Consider the following 12,744-nt stretch of genomic DNA (forward strand, 5'->3'; position numbering starts at 1 on the left):
AAAAAAAAAAAAAAAAAAAAAAAAAAAAAAAAAAAAGAAATAAGTAAGTTCTTAGAAGCCAATGAGAACAAACACACAATGTACCAGAATCTGGACACAGCTAAAGCAGTGTTTAGAGGGAAATGTATAGCATTGAAAGCCCACAGGAGAAAGTGGGAAAGATCTAAAATTGACACCCTAACATCACAAATAAAAGAACTAGAGAAGCAGGAGCAAACAAATTCAAAAGCTAGCAGAAGACAAGAAATAACTAAGATCAGAGCAGAATTGAAGGAAACAGAGACATGAAAAACCCTTCAAAAAATCAATGAATCCAGGAGTTGATTTTTTGAAAAGATTAACAAAATAGACCACTAGCCAGACTAATAAAGAAGAAAAAAGAGAAGCAGCAAATAGATATGGGCGGAGGACTATCCAGGTGCCGAGGCAAGAGACTGAAGGCACAAACTGTTTCAGTATAATAAAGAAAATAGTTAGAATAAGAATAGTCATAATATAAATTAGATATAGAGATGATCATGGACAATATCAATCATTAGTATAGACATTATTAATCATTAGTCTTTAATATTATTCTTTGTTTTATTACTAATGTAACCAAGGAATAACTGGCAGATATAGGGTCAGGTGCTGAAGGGACATTGTGAGAAGTGACCAAGAAGGCAAGAGGTGAGCCCTCTGTCACGCCCGTATAAGAGCCACTCGAGGGCTCCTTGGTCAAGCTCCTTGGAGGAGTCAGGGAACACTCTGCTCCACCAGCTTCTTGTGGGAGGCTGGATATTATCCAGGCCTGCCCACAGTCATCTGGAGGCTTAATCCCCTCTCTGTGGTGCTGTGCTTCAGTGGTGATGCTCCTTGTCCACTTTCATGCTCCTCCCGTACTCCTGGTTCCTCTTTAAAGTTCTTAGAAAATAGCGATAGAAAAAATATAGCAAAAGTCTTAAAGTCTTTGATCCTTCTGATAAGTGCATAAAAGAAAACGCTGACATATGCTGCCTTCCCTCTCTGTTTCGGCTACCTAAAAGGGAAGGGCCCCCTGTCCTATGATCATGTGACTTGCTTGATCTTCGCAATCACTTGGACGACTCACCCTCCTTACCCTGCCCCCTTGTCTTGTATACAATAAATATCAGCATGCCCAGCCATTTGGGGTCACTACCGGTCTCCGCGCCTTGGTGGTAGTGGTCCCCCAGGCTCAGCTGTCTTCTCTTTATCTCTTTGTTTTGTGTCTTTATTTCTTACAATCTCTTGTCTCCGCACACGGGGAGAACAGCCACTAAGCCCCGTAGGGCTGGACCCTTCAAATAGACACAATAAAAAATGTTAAAGGGGATATCACCATTGATCCCACAGAAACACAAACTTCCATGAGAGAATACTATAAACACCTCTATGCAAATAAACTAGAAAATCTAGAAGAAATGGATAAATTCCTGGACACATACTCCCTTTCAAGACTAAACCAGGAAGAAGTCGAATCCCTGAATAGACCAGTTCTGAAATTGAGGCAGTAATTTATAGCCTACCAACCAAAAAAAGCCCAGTACCAGAGAGAGTCACAGCTGAACTCTACGACAGGTACAAAGAGGAGCTGGTACTGTTCCTTCTGAAACTATTCCAAACGATAGAAAAAGAGGGAGTCCTCCCTAACTCATTTTGTGAGGCCAGCATCATCCTGATACCAAACCCTGGCAGAGACACAACAAAAAAAGAAAACTTCGGGCCAGTATCTCTAATGAACATCGATGCAAAAATCCTCAATAAAGTACTGGCAAACTGAATCCAGCAGCACTTCAAAAAGCTTATCCACCACAGTCAAGTCGGCTTCATCCCTGGGATGCAAGACTGGTTCAACATATGCAAATCAAGAAACATAATCCATTACATAAACAGAACCAATGACAAAAACCACATGATTATCTCAATAGAGAAAAGGCCTTCAATAAAATTCAACACCCCTTCATGCTAAAAACTCTCAATAAACTAGGTACGGATGGAACGTATCTCAAAATAATAAGAGCTATTTATGACAAACTCACAGCCATATACCGAATGGGCAAAAGCTGGAAGCATTCCCTTTGAAAATTGGCACAACACAAGGATGCCCTCTCTCACCACTCCTATTCAACACAGTATTGGAAGTTCTGACCAGGGCAATCGTGCAAGAGAAGAAATAAAGCATATTCAAATAGGAAGAGAGGACGTCAAATTGTCTCTGTTTGCAGATGACATGATTGTATATTTAGAAAACCCCATAGTCTCAGCCCAAAATCTCCTTAAGCTGATAAGCAACTTCAGCACAGTCTCAGGGCATAAAATCAATGTGCAAAAATCACAGATATTCCTATACACCAATAATAGACAAACAGAGAGCCAAATCATGAGTGAAATCCCATTCACAATAGCTACAAAGATAATAAAATACATAGGAATACAGCTTACTAGGGATGTGAAGGACCTTTTCAGGGAGAACTACAAACCACTGCTCAAGGAAATAAGAGAGGACACAAACACATGGAAAAACATTCCATGCTCATGGATAGGAAGAATCAATATCGTGAAAATGGCCATACTGCCCAAAGTAATTTATAGATTCAATGCTATCCCCATCAAGGTGCCATTGACTTTCTTCACAGAATTAGAAAAAACTAGTTTAAATTTCATATGGAATCAAAAAAGAGTCCATATAGCCAAGACAATCCTAAGCAAAAGGAACAAAGCTGGAGGTGTTATGCTACCTGACTTCAAACTATATTACAGGGTTACCATGACCAAAACAGCATGGTACTGGTACCAAAACAGATAGATAGACCAATGGAACAGAACAAAGGCCTCAGAAATAACGCCACACATCTACTACCATCTGAACTTTGATAAACCTGACAAAAACAAGCAGTGGGGAAAGGATTCCCTATTTAATAAATGGTACTGGGAGAACTGGCTAGCCATATGCAGAAAACTGAAACTGGATCCCTTCCTTATGCCTTATATAAAAATTAACTCAAGATGGATTAAAGACTTAAATGCAACACCTAAAATCATAAAAACCCTAGAAGAAAATCTAGGCAATACCATTCAGGACATAGGCATGGGCAAAGAATTCATGACTAAAACACCAAAAGCAATGGCAACAAAAGCCAAAATTGACAAATGTAATTAAACTAAAGAGCTTCTGCACAGCAAAAGAAACTATCATCAGAGTGAACAGGCAACCTAGAGAATGGGAGAAAATTTTTGCAATCTATCCATCTGACAAAATGCTAATATCCAGAATCTACAAAGAAGTTAAACAAATTTAAAAGAAAAAAACCCCATCAAAAAGTGGGTGAAGGATATGAACAGACACTTCTCAAGAGAAGACATTTATGCAGCCAACAAACATATGAAAAAAAGTTCTTCATCACCGGTTATTGGAGAAATTCAAATCAAAACCACAATGAGATACCATATCATGCCAGTAAGAACGGCAAGCATTAAAAAGTCTGGAAACAAGAGATGCTAGAGAGGATGTGGAAAATAGGGAACGCTTTTACACTGTTGGTGGGAGTATAAATTAGTTCAACCATTGTGGAAGACAGTGTGGCGATTCCTCAAGGATCTAGAACCAGAAATACCATTTGATACAGTATTCTATATCCAAAGGAGTATACATCATTCTACTATAAAGACACATGCACATATATGTTTATTGCAGTGCTGTTCACAATAGTAAAGACTTGGAACCAACCCAAATACCCACCAATGATAGACTGGGTAAAGAAAATGTGGCACATATACATCATGGAATACTATGCAGCCATAAAAAAGGATGAGTTCATGTCCTTGGTAGGGACATGGATGAAGCTGGAAACTATCATTCTCAGCAAACTAACACAGGAACAGAAAACCAAACATCTCATGTTCCCACTCGTAAGTGGGAGTTGAACAATGAGAACACATGGACACAGGGAGGGGAACATCACACACCAGGGCCTATCATGGGGTGGGGGGATAGGGGAGGAATAGCATTAGGAGAAATACCTAATGTGGATGACAGGTTGTTGGGTGCAGCAAACCACCATGACACATGTATACGTATGTAACAAACCTGCACGTTCCACACATGTATCCCAGAACCTAAAGTATATTAAAAAAAAAAAAAACAAGAACAGCAGCAAGATGGCACCTATATCAATGAATGAGAACCACCAGACTGTAGCTAGGACTCAGGGAGCAGGAGCAGTCTGGCCCACTCGGATTCTGAAAAATAAACCAACCAGTGTGCCTTTCCAGGACAAAGCCCCACATGGGGTGAAAGTACTGGGAAGACAACCAACTGAGCAGCAGGGAATCAATAGGGTCAAAGGCAAAAAGACATCTATAAATGTCAGGAAAGCTAATTTCATATAAAAATGAGGTGTGGGCTAGGCGAGGTGGCTCATGCTTGTAGTCCCAGCAGTTTGGGAGGCCGAGGCAGGTGGACCATGAGGTCAGGAGTTCGAGACCAGCCTGGCCAACATGGTGAAACCCTATCTCTACTGAAAATACGAAAATTAGCCAGGCGTGGTGGTGGACACCTGTAATCCCAGCTACTTGGGAGGCTGAGGGAGGAGAATCACTTGAACCTGGGAGGCGGAGGTTGCAGTGAGCCAAAGGGTGCCATTGCACTCCGACCTGGGCAACAGAGCAAGATTCTGACTCAAAAAAATAAATACGTAAAAAATAAAAATGAGGTATGATTTCTTTGTTCTTTCTCCACTTCCACTGCTCTACGTGACTACCCTTTAAATAAAATGAACTATATGGCCAGGTGCCATAATACATGGCCGTAATCCCAGCACTTTGGGAGGCTGAGGTGGGAGGATTGCGTGAGTCTGGGAGTTCCAGATCCACCTGGGTAACAAAGCAAGACCCTCCTCTTTGCAAAAAATTAAAAAAAAAAAAAAAAAAAAAAAAAAAAAAGGCCTGGCACAGTGGCTCAAGCCTGTAATCCCAGCACTTTGGGAGGCCAAGGCAGGTGGATCACTTGAGGTCAGGAGTTTGAAACCAGCCTGGCCAACATGGTGAGGCTCAGTCTGTAATAAATAAATATACATATATATATATATTTTTTTTTAATTGGGTCAGATGCGGTGGCTCACGTATGTAATCCCAGCACTTTGGGAGGCCAAGACGGGCAGACCACCTGAGGTTGGGAGTTTGAGACCAGCCTGACCAACATGGAGAAACCCTGTCTCTACTAAAACTACAAAATTAGCCGGACGTGGTGACACATGCCTGTAATCCCAGCTACGCAAGGGGCTGAGGCAGGAGAATTGCTTGAGCCTGGAAGGTAGAGGTTGCAGTGAGCCGAGATCTTGCCACTGTACCCCAGTCTTGGTGATAGAGCGAGACTCTGTCCCTCAAATAAACAAAAAAAAGAAACAACATATTAAAAGGACACAGCTGGCCAGGCGCAGTGGCTCACACCTGTAATCCCAGCACTTTGTGAGGCCGAGGCCAATGTATCACCTGAGGTCAGGAGTTCAAGACCAGCCTGGTAAACATGGTGTGTCTACTAAAAGTACAAAAATTAACTGGGTGTGGTGGAACACGTCTTAATCCCAGCTCCTTGGGAGGCTGAGGCATGAGAATCACTTGAATCCGGAGGCAGAGGTTGCACTGAGCTGAGATCATGCCACTGCACTCTAGCCTGGGTGACAGAGCAAGACTGTCTCAAAACAACAACAACAACAACAAAAGCCGGACACAGTGGCTCACACCAGAACTTTGGGAGGCCGAGGCCGGCAGATCACAAGGTCAGCAGTTCAAGACCAGCCTGCCCAACATGGTGAAACCCCATCTCTACTCAAAATACAAAAAATTAGCCAGGTGTGGTGGCAGACGCCTGTAATCCCAGCTACTAGGGAGGCTGAGGCAGGAGAATCACTTGAACCTGGGAGGCGGAGATTGCAGTGAGCCGAGACGCTGCCACTGTACTCCAGCCTAGGCAACAGAGGGAGACTCTGACTCAAAAAAAAAAAAAAAAAAAGGCACAGTTGACTGGGTGCAATGGCTCACACCCATAATCCCAAGACTTTGGAAGGTCAAGGCTGTTGAATTGCTTGAGCCTAGGAGTTTGAGACCAGCCTGTGCAACAACACAGTAAGACTCCATCTCTATTAAAAAAAAAAAAAAAAAAAAAGGCCGGGCGTAGGTGCTCACGCCTGTAATCCCAGAACTTTGGGAGGCTGAGGCGGGCGAATCACATCAGGAGATCGAAACCATCCTGGTCAACATGGTGAAACCCCTGTCTCTACTAAAATACAAAAAATTAGCCAGGCATGGTGGCACGTGCCTGTAATCCCACCTACTCAGGAGGCTGAGGCAGGGGAATCACTGAACCCGGGAGGCAGAGGTTGCAGTGAGCCAGATCATGCCACTGCACTCCAGCCCGGCGACAGAGCAAGACTCCGTCTCCGAAAAACAAGAAAAAGACACAGTAAATGTCTGAAGAAACTGACCTAGAACCACCAATACCGAGGATTACTCTAGTAAAATTATTGGACTTTAATTTCTTACAAATCCAGGCAAAATAACCAAGTTATTTGTAAAGGAAAAAAAATCAAACTATCATCAAACTTTGCCAGCAATGCTTTAGGCCAAAAGAAAACTCAATAGTATATGTTTTTTAATATACTGAAGGAAAGAACATATGCGCCAAGAATTTTATAATTAGCCAAAGTGAGATTCAAGATAAAGGCCACAAACTGTCATCAACATTCAATAATTCAAGAAATATTGTTCCTATGATTCTTTTTTAGGAATCTTCCAAAGAACAAACACTAGACAAATAAAATGTCTGGAAGTATATTAACATAAAGACGATGATGAATTTTAAATATATATATATATGTTTACTTGTAGGAAGAAATCAAAATTAGGGATGTAAAAGATGTAAGGGCCGGGTGCGGTGGCTCACACCCATAATCCCAGCACTTTGGGAGGCCGAGGTGGGCGGATCACTTGAGACCAGGAGTTCAAGACCAGCCTGGGCAATGTCATGTACTTTTTCTCTACAAAAAAAAAAAAAAAAAAATACAAAAATTAGCCGGGCTTGGTGGCACATGCCTGTAGTCCCATCTACTCAGGAGGCTGAGGCAGGAGAATCGCTTGAACCTGGGAGGCAGAGGTTGCAGTGAGCCGAGATCACGCCACTGCACTCCAGCCTGGGTGAAAGAGCAAGGCTCTGTCTCAAAAAAAAAAAAAAAAAAGACATACTGTATAAACATAATATATAGAGAGTCAAGTAAATACCCAGCCAGCAGTTTTGACTGTGAACTGGAGGCATCAAGGCTTATGGGAGCTTCCTGACTATAGGAGCTGCTCAGTCACATACTTGTGCTGCTCATATCAGACAAATTCAAATTTACTTGTAAGTCTAAAGAACAAAAAGTCAAATCTGAATTTGCTGTGAATCAGAAATATCACTATGAATTCATGAGAGTTTTTCTGGGGGTGGGGTTGTTTTTGGTTTTTGTTTTGAGACAGAGTCTTCACTCTCACCAACGCTGGAGTGCAGTGGCGCGATCACGGCTCACTGCTGCCTCAACCTCCTACGCTTAAGTGATCCTCTCACTTCTCAGCCTCCCAAGTAGCTGGGACTACAGGGCGCTACCACACCCAGCTAATTTTTGTGTTTTTTTTAATTTTTATTTTTGTAGAGATGGGATTTTGCCATGTTGCCTAGGCTGGTCTCAAACTTCCAGGCTCAAAGCAACAGAGCGAGACTCTGTCTCAAAAAATAACTAACTAAATAAAAGGAATTAGCATTGTAATCTCAAAATACCATTTTCCTACTGTTTATTTGTTTGTTTGTTTTTCCCAGGAAGAAATAAAGAACAAGACATCCAAGATGACTGATTCCAAGTCTGCCAAGAGAATCCTGGAAACTTTTGTCACAACAGATCGCAAAGACACTATTAAAGACCACCACCACTGTGGCAAACAGATTGACGGCCAATTTGAACAGACAGTTTTGTTAGGTTTCTCAAATGACCACATTTCAACAAATTTAGTTTAATGATAGAATTGGCTTTTTTTGTGAGTCATGAATGGGGAGCATCTCATCTAAAAACACAGGTGCTCTGTTGGGCAGAACAGTTGGGTTTGGAAGGTAACTTGAGCAGGAACAAGAAAACAGCAAATACAAAAAGCAGATTGGTTAATATCTGGTTACTTCAGGTTACCTTCCTTGTAAGGGAAAACAGAAGGGACTTCCTTATTACGCTTGCTAACACTGGCCCATTTGCGTCAAATTAACGACTTAGTTTTGTTTGGTGATGTGCAACTTTGGCATGAGTGACTCCATTTTGTTTTAGTCTGTTGGGTCTAATGCCAATGTTGCGTCCAAATAAATGGCTTCCCATATATTTTATTTATTTACTTATTTATTTTTATTTATTTGTTTATTTTTTTGAGATGGAGTCTTGTTCTGCTGCCCAGGCTGGAGTGCAGTGGCGCAATCTCGGTTCACTGCAACCTCCACCACCTGGGTTCAAAGGATTCTCCTACCTCAGCCTCCTGAGTAGCTGGGACTACAGATGCGTACCACCACACCCGGTTAATTTTTGTAGTTTTAGTAGAGATGGGGTTTTGCCATGTTAGCCATGCTGGTCTTGAAATCCTGACCTTAGGTGATCTTCCCACCTCAGTCTCCGAAGTGCTGTCATTACAGGCACGAGCCACCTCGCCCACCCCATAGATTTTATTTAATAGGCAGAACAGCCAAAGATAGCCACATCCTAATCTCTGGAACCTGTGAATGTAAACATATATGGCAAAAGGGAATTGTAACTGCCCAACGGGTTTATTTTGCCAACGCCCGGATAGAACCGATTTATCAAGACAGAGGGACTGCAATAGAAAAAGGGTTTAATTCACACAGAGCTGGCTGAATGGAGTTTTATTATTACTCAAATCAGTCTCCCCAAAAGTTGTGGGGACTAAGCTCTGAATTTTTTTCTTTTTTTGAGAAGGAGTCTCGCTCTGTTTCCCAGGCTGGAGTGCAGCTCACTGCAAACTCTGCCTCCCAGGTTCAAGTGATTCTCCTGCCTCAGCTTCCTGAGCAGCTGGGATTACAGGCACACTCCACCATGCCCAGCTGATTTTTGTATTTTTAGTAGAGATTCGGTTTTGCCATGTTGGCCAGGCTGGTCTTGGAACTCCTGCCCTCAGGTGATCTGCCCGCGTTGGCCTCCCAAAGTGCTGGGATGACAGGCATGAGCCACCGCACCTAGTTTAAACTCTAATGTTTTTCTTATCTTGATGAAATTGCTATCTAAGGGATCTGGAGATTCATGCCTTACAAACCATAAATTCTCATCAGACAGGTTTTATTTAACCCTATATATTGTAACTTACTTTCCAATCTGACTCTGGCATAACATTAGGTGACAAGAAACATTTTGATCCAAAACATGTTTCTGTGTCATATTTTGCAATGGCCCTGCAAAGCCATCCTTTATGCGGGGAAATTTGCATCTGTAAAAAATCTCTATTAACATAGCTGGATCTCTTTCTTCCCCACCCTTCCAATCTTGAAAAGATTAAGACTCTAGCACCTTTTGGCCGGGCTGTAACCCCTGCTACTGGAGATGCTGAGGCAGGAGCATCGCCTGGGAGATGGAGGTTGCAGTGAGCTGAGATCATGCCACTGTACTCCAGCCTGGGCGACAGAATGGGACTCCGTCTAAAAAAAAAAAAAAAAAAAAAAGGAAAAGAAAAAGAAAAACAAAACAACCAAAAGATAAACTGGCTCAACTGGTCTTGTGGTCCCCACCCAGGAGCCGACTCTGCAGGAGAGGACAGCTTCCGTCCCCTATATTTCATCTTCAACCTGACTAATCAGCACTCCCCACTTCCTGGCCGTCATCCACCAAATTATCCTTAAAAAACCCCAGTCTCCAGGGGGAGGTTGCAGTGAGCCAAGATCACGCCACTGCACTCCAGCCCAGATGATAGCGCAAGACTCTGTCTCAAAAAACAACAACAACAACAAAAAAAAACCCCAGTCTCAAATTTTCAACTGTCGACGATAAGAATCAAACTGTAAAATATGTGAAGAGATTTATTCTGAGCCAAATGCAAGTGATCATGGCCCATGACACAGGCCTCACGCTCAGGAGGTACTGAGAACATGCACCCAAGGTGGAAGGCCTGATAAATCAATCAAATACATTTGAGAAATACATTGGTCAGCCAGGTGTGGTGGCTCACGCCTATAATCCTAGCACTTTGGAAGGCCGAGGTGGGTGGAACACCTGAGGTCAGGAGTTTGAGGCCAGCCTGGCCAATATAGTGAAACCCCGTCTCTACTAAAAATACAAAAATTAGCCGGGCAAACTCGGGAGGCTGAGGCTGGAGAATCTCTTGAACCCAGGAGGCAGAGGTTTCAGTGAACCGAGATCCCGACAAGAGTGAAACTTTATCTCAAAAAAAAAGAAATACATTGGTTGTATCCAGAAAGTCAGGACAGCTCTATGTTGGGGGGCAGGGTGGTGGGAAGGGTTCGAGGCTACAGGAAAATTTAAACTTTTTCTGGTTGACAATTGGTTGAGTTTGTCCAAAGACCTGGGATCAACAGAAAGGAAATGTTCAGGTTAAGATAAAAGATTGTGGAGACTGGGTGTGGGGGCTCACGCCTGTAATCCCAGCACTTTGGGAGGCCGAGTTGTGTGGATCATTTGAGGTCAAGAGTTCGAGACCAGCCTGGCCAACATGGTGAAACCCCACCTCTACTAAAAATACCAAAAAAAAAAAAAAAGCCAGGCATAGTGGTGGGCACCTATAATCCCAGCTACTCAGGAGGCTGAGGCAGGAGAATCAGTTGAACCCAGCAGGTGGAGGTTGCACTGAGCCGAGATTGCCCGACTGCACTCCAGCCTGGTCAACAGAGCAGGCTCCATCTCAAAAAAAAAAAAAAGAAAAAAAGATTATGGAGACCAAGGTTCTTTTGAAGTCTTTATACTGGCTGCCCTTAGAGACAAAGATGACAAATGTTTCCTATTCAGACCTTTAAAAGGTGCTACAGTCTTTTTTTTTTGTTTTTGTTTTTTGAGACGGAGTCTCGCTCTGTCACCCAGGCTGGAGTGCAGTGGCAAGATCTCGACTCACTCCAAGCTCCGCCCCTGGGTTCAAGCCATTCTCCTGCCTCAGCCTCCCGAGCAGCTGGGACTACAGGCCCCCGCCATTATGCCCAGCTAATTTTTTTGTATTTTTAGTAGAGACAGGGTTTCACTGTGTTAACCAGGATGGTCTCGATCTCCTGACCTTGTGATCCGCCCGTCTCGGCCTCACAAAGTGCTAGGATTATAGGCATGTGCCACAACACCCAGCTAATTTTTATTTTTTATTTTTCAGATGAAATCTCACTCTGTCACCCAGGTTGGAATGCAATGGCATGATCTCAGTTCACTGCAACCTCTGCCTCCCAGGTTCAAGTGATTCTCCTGCCTCAGCCTCCCGAGTAACTGGGACTACTAGCACAAACTACCATGCCCAGCTAATTTTTTGTATTTTTAGTACAAATGGGGTTTCACCATGTTGGCCAGGCTGGTCTCAAACTCCTGACCTCAGCCTACCAAAGTGCTGGGATTATAGGCATGAGCCAACAGAAGATTATTTGACTGCTGAAGCAGAGAGAGACGAGAAGATGCTATGCTTCTAGCTTTCAAAATGGAGAAGGGGCCTTGACCCAAAGAATGTAGGTAATGCAGCTCTGAAAGCTAGAAAGGCAAGAGATTGCATCCTAGAGCCCTTAGGGCCTCCAGAGGGATCAAGACCCTGTAGACACCTTGGTTTCAGCCTAGTGAAACTCATTTTGGACATCTGGCCTCCAGAACTGGAAGAGAATACATTTCTGTAGTCTTGTTTTTTTGTTTTGTTTTGTTTTATTTTTTTGTTTTTTGAAACAGAGTCTCACTTTGTCACCTGGGCTAGAGTGCAGTGGCATGATCTCGGCTCACTACAACCTCCGCCTCCCGGGTCCGAGCAATTCTCCTGCCTCAGCCTCCCAAGTAGCTGGGATTACAGGCACCTGCCACTATGCCCAGCTAATTTTTTGTATTTTTAGTAGATACAGGAGTTCACCATGTTGGCCAGGCTGGTCTTGAACTCCTGACCTTGTGATTTGCCTGCCTCAGCCTCCCAAAGTGTTGAGATTACAGGTGTGAGCCACTGAGCCTGGAATTCTGTGGTCTTAAACCACTAAATTTGCAGTAATCTGTTACAGCAGCAATAGGAATAGAAAATAGTCTACTCATGTCTAAGCAAATACATACCTATACATACAAATTCTTGCCTGTCCCACTTCCCCACTTTTTTTTTTTAACACTATAATAACATATTGTGAAATTAATTCTACATTCCCAAGTTTTACTTATATAAGAGAAGCAAATGGCAATCAAGTAGAGGTTAAACTTATAAGAGGTTGGTATAAAATGATTTTTTTTTTTTTTTTTTGAGACTGAGTCTCGCTCTGTTGCCCAGGCTAGAGTGCAGTGGCGAGATCTTGGCTCACTGCAAGCTCTGCCTCCCAGGTTCAGGACATTCTCCTGCCTCAGCCTTCTGAGCAGCTGGGACTATAGGCGCCCACCACGACGCCCGGCTAATTTTTTTTTGTATTTTTAGTAGAATCGGGGTTTCACCGTGTTAGCCAGGAAGTTCTCAGTCTCCTGACCTCATGATCTGCCCACCTCAGCCTCCTAAAGTGCTGGGATTACAGGC

The sequence above is a fragment of the Piliocolobus tephrosceles genome, chromosome 19 (assembly GCF_002776525.5).
Source record: "Piliocolobus tephrosceles isolate RC106 chromosome 19, ASM277652v3, whole genome shotgun sequence".
Classification (NCBI taxonomy): Eukaryota; Metazoa; Chordata; class Mammalia; order Primates; family Cercopithecidae; genus Piliocolobus; species Piliocolobus tephrosceles.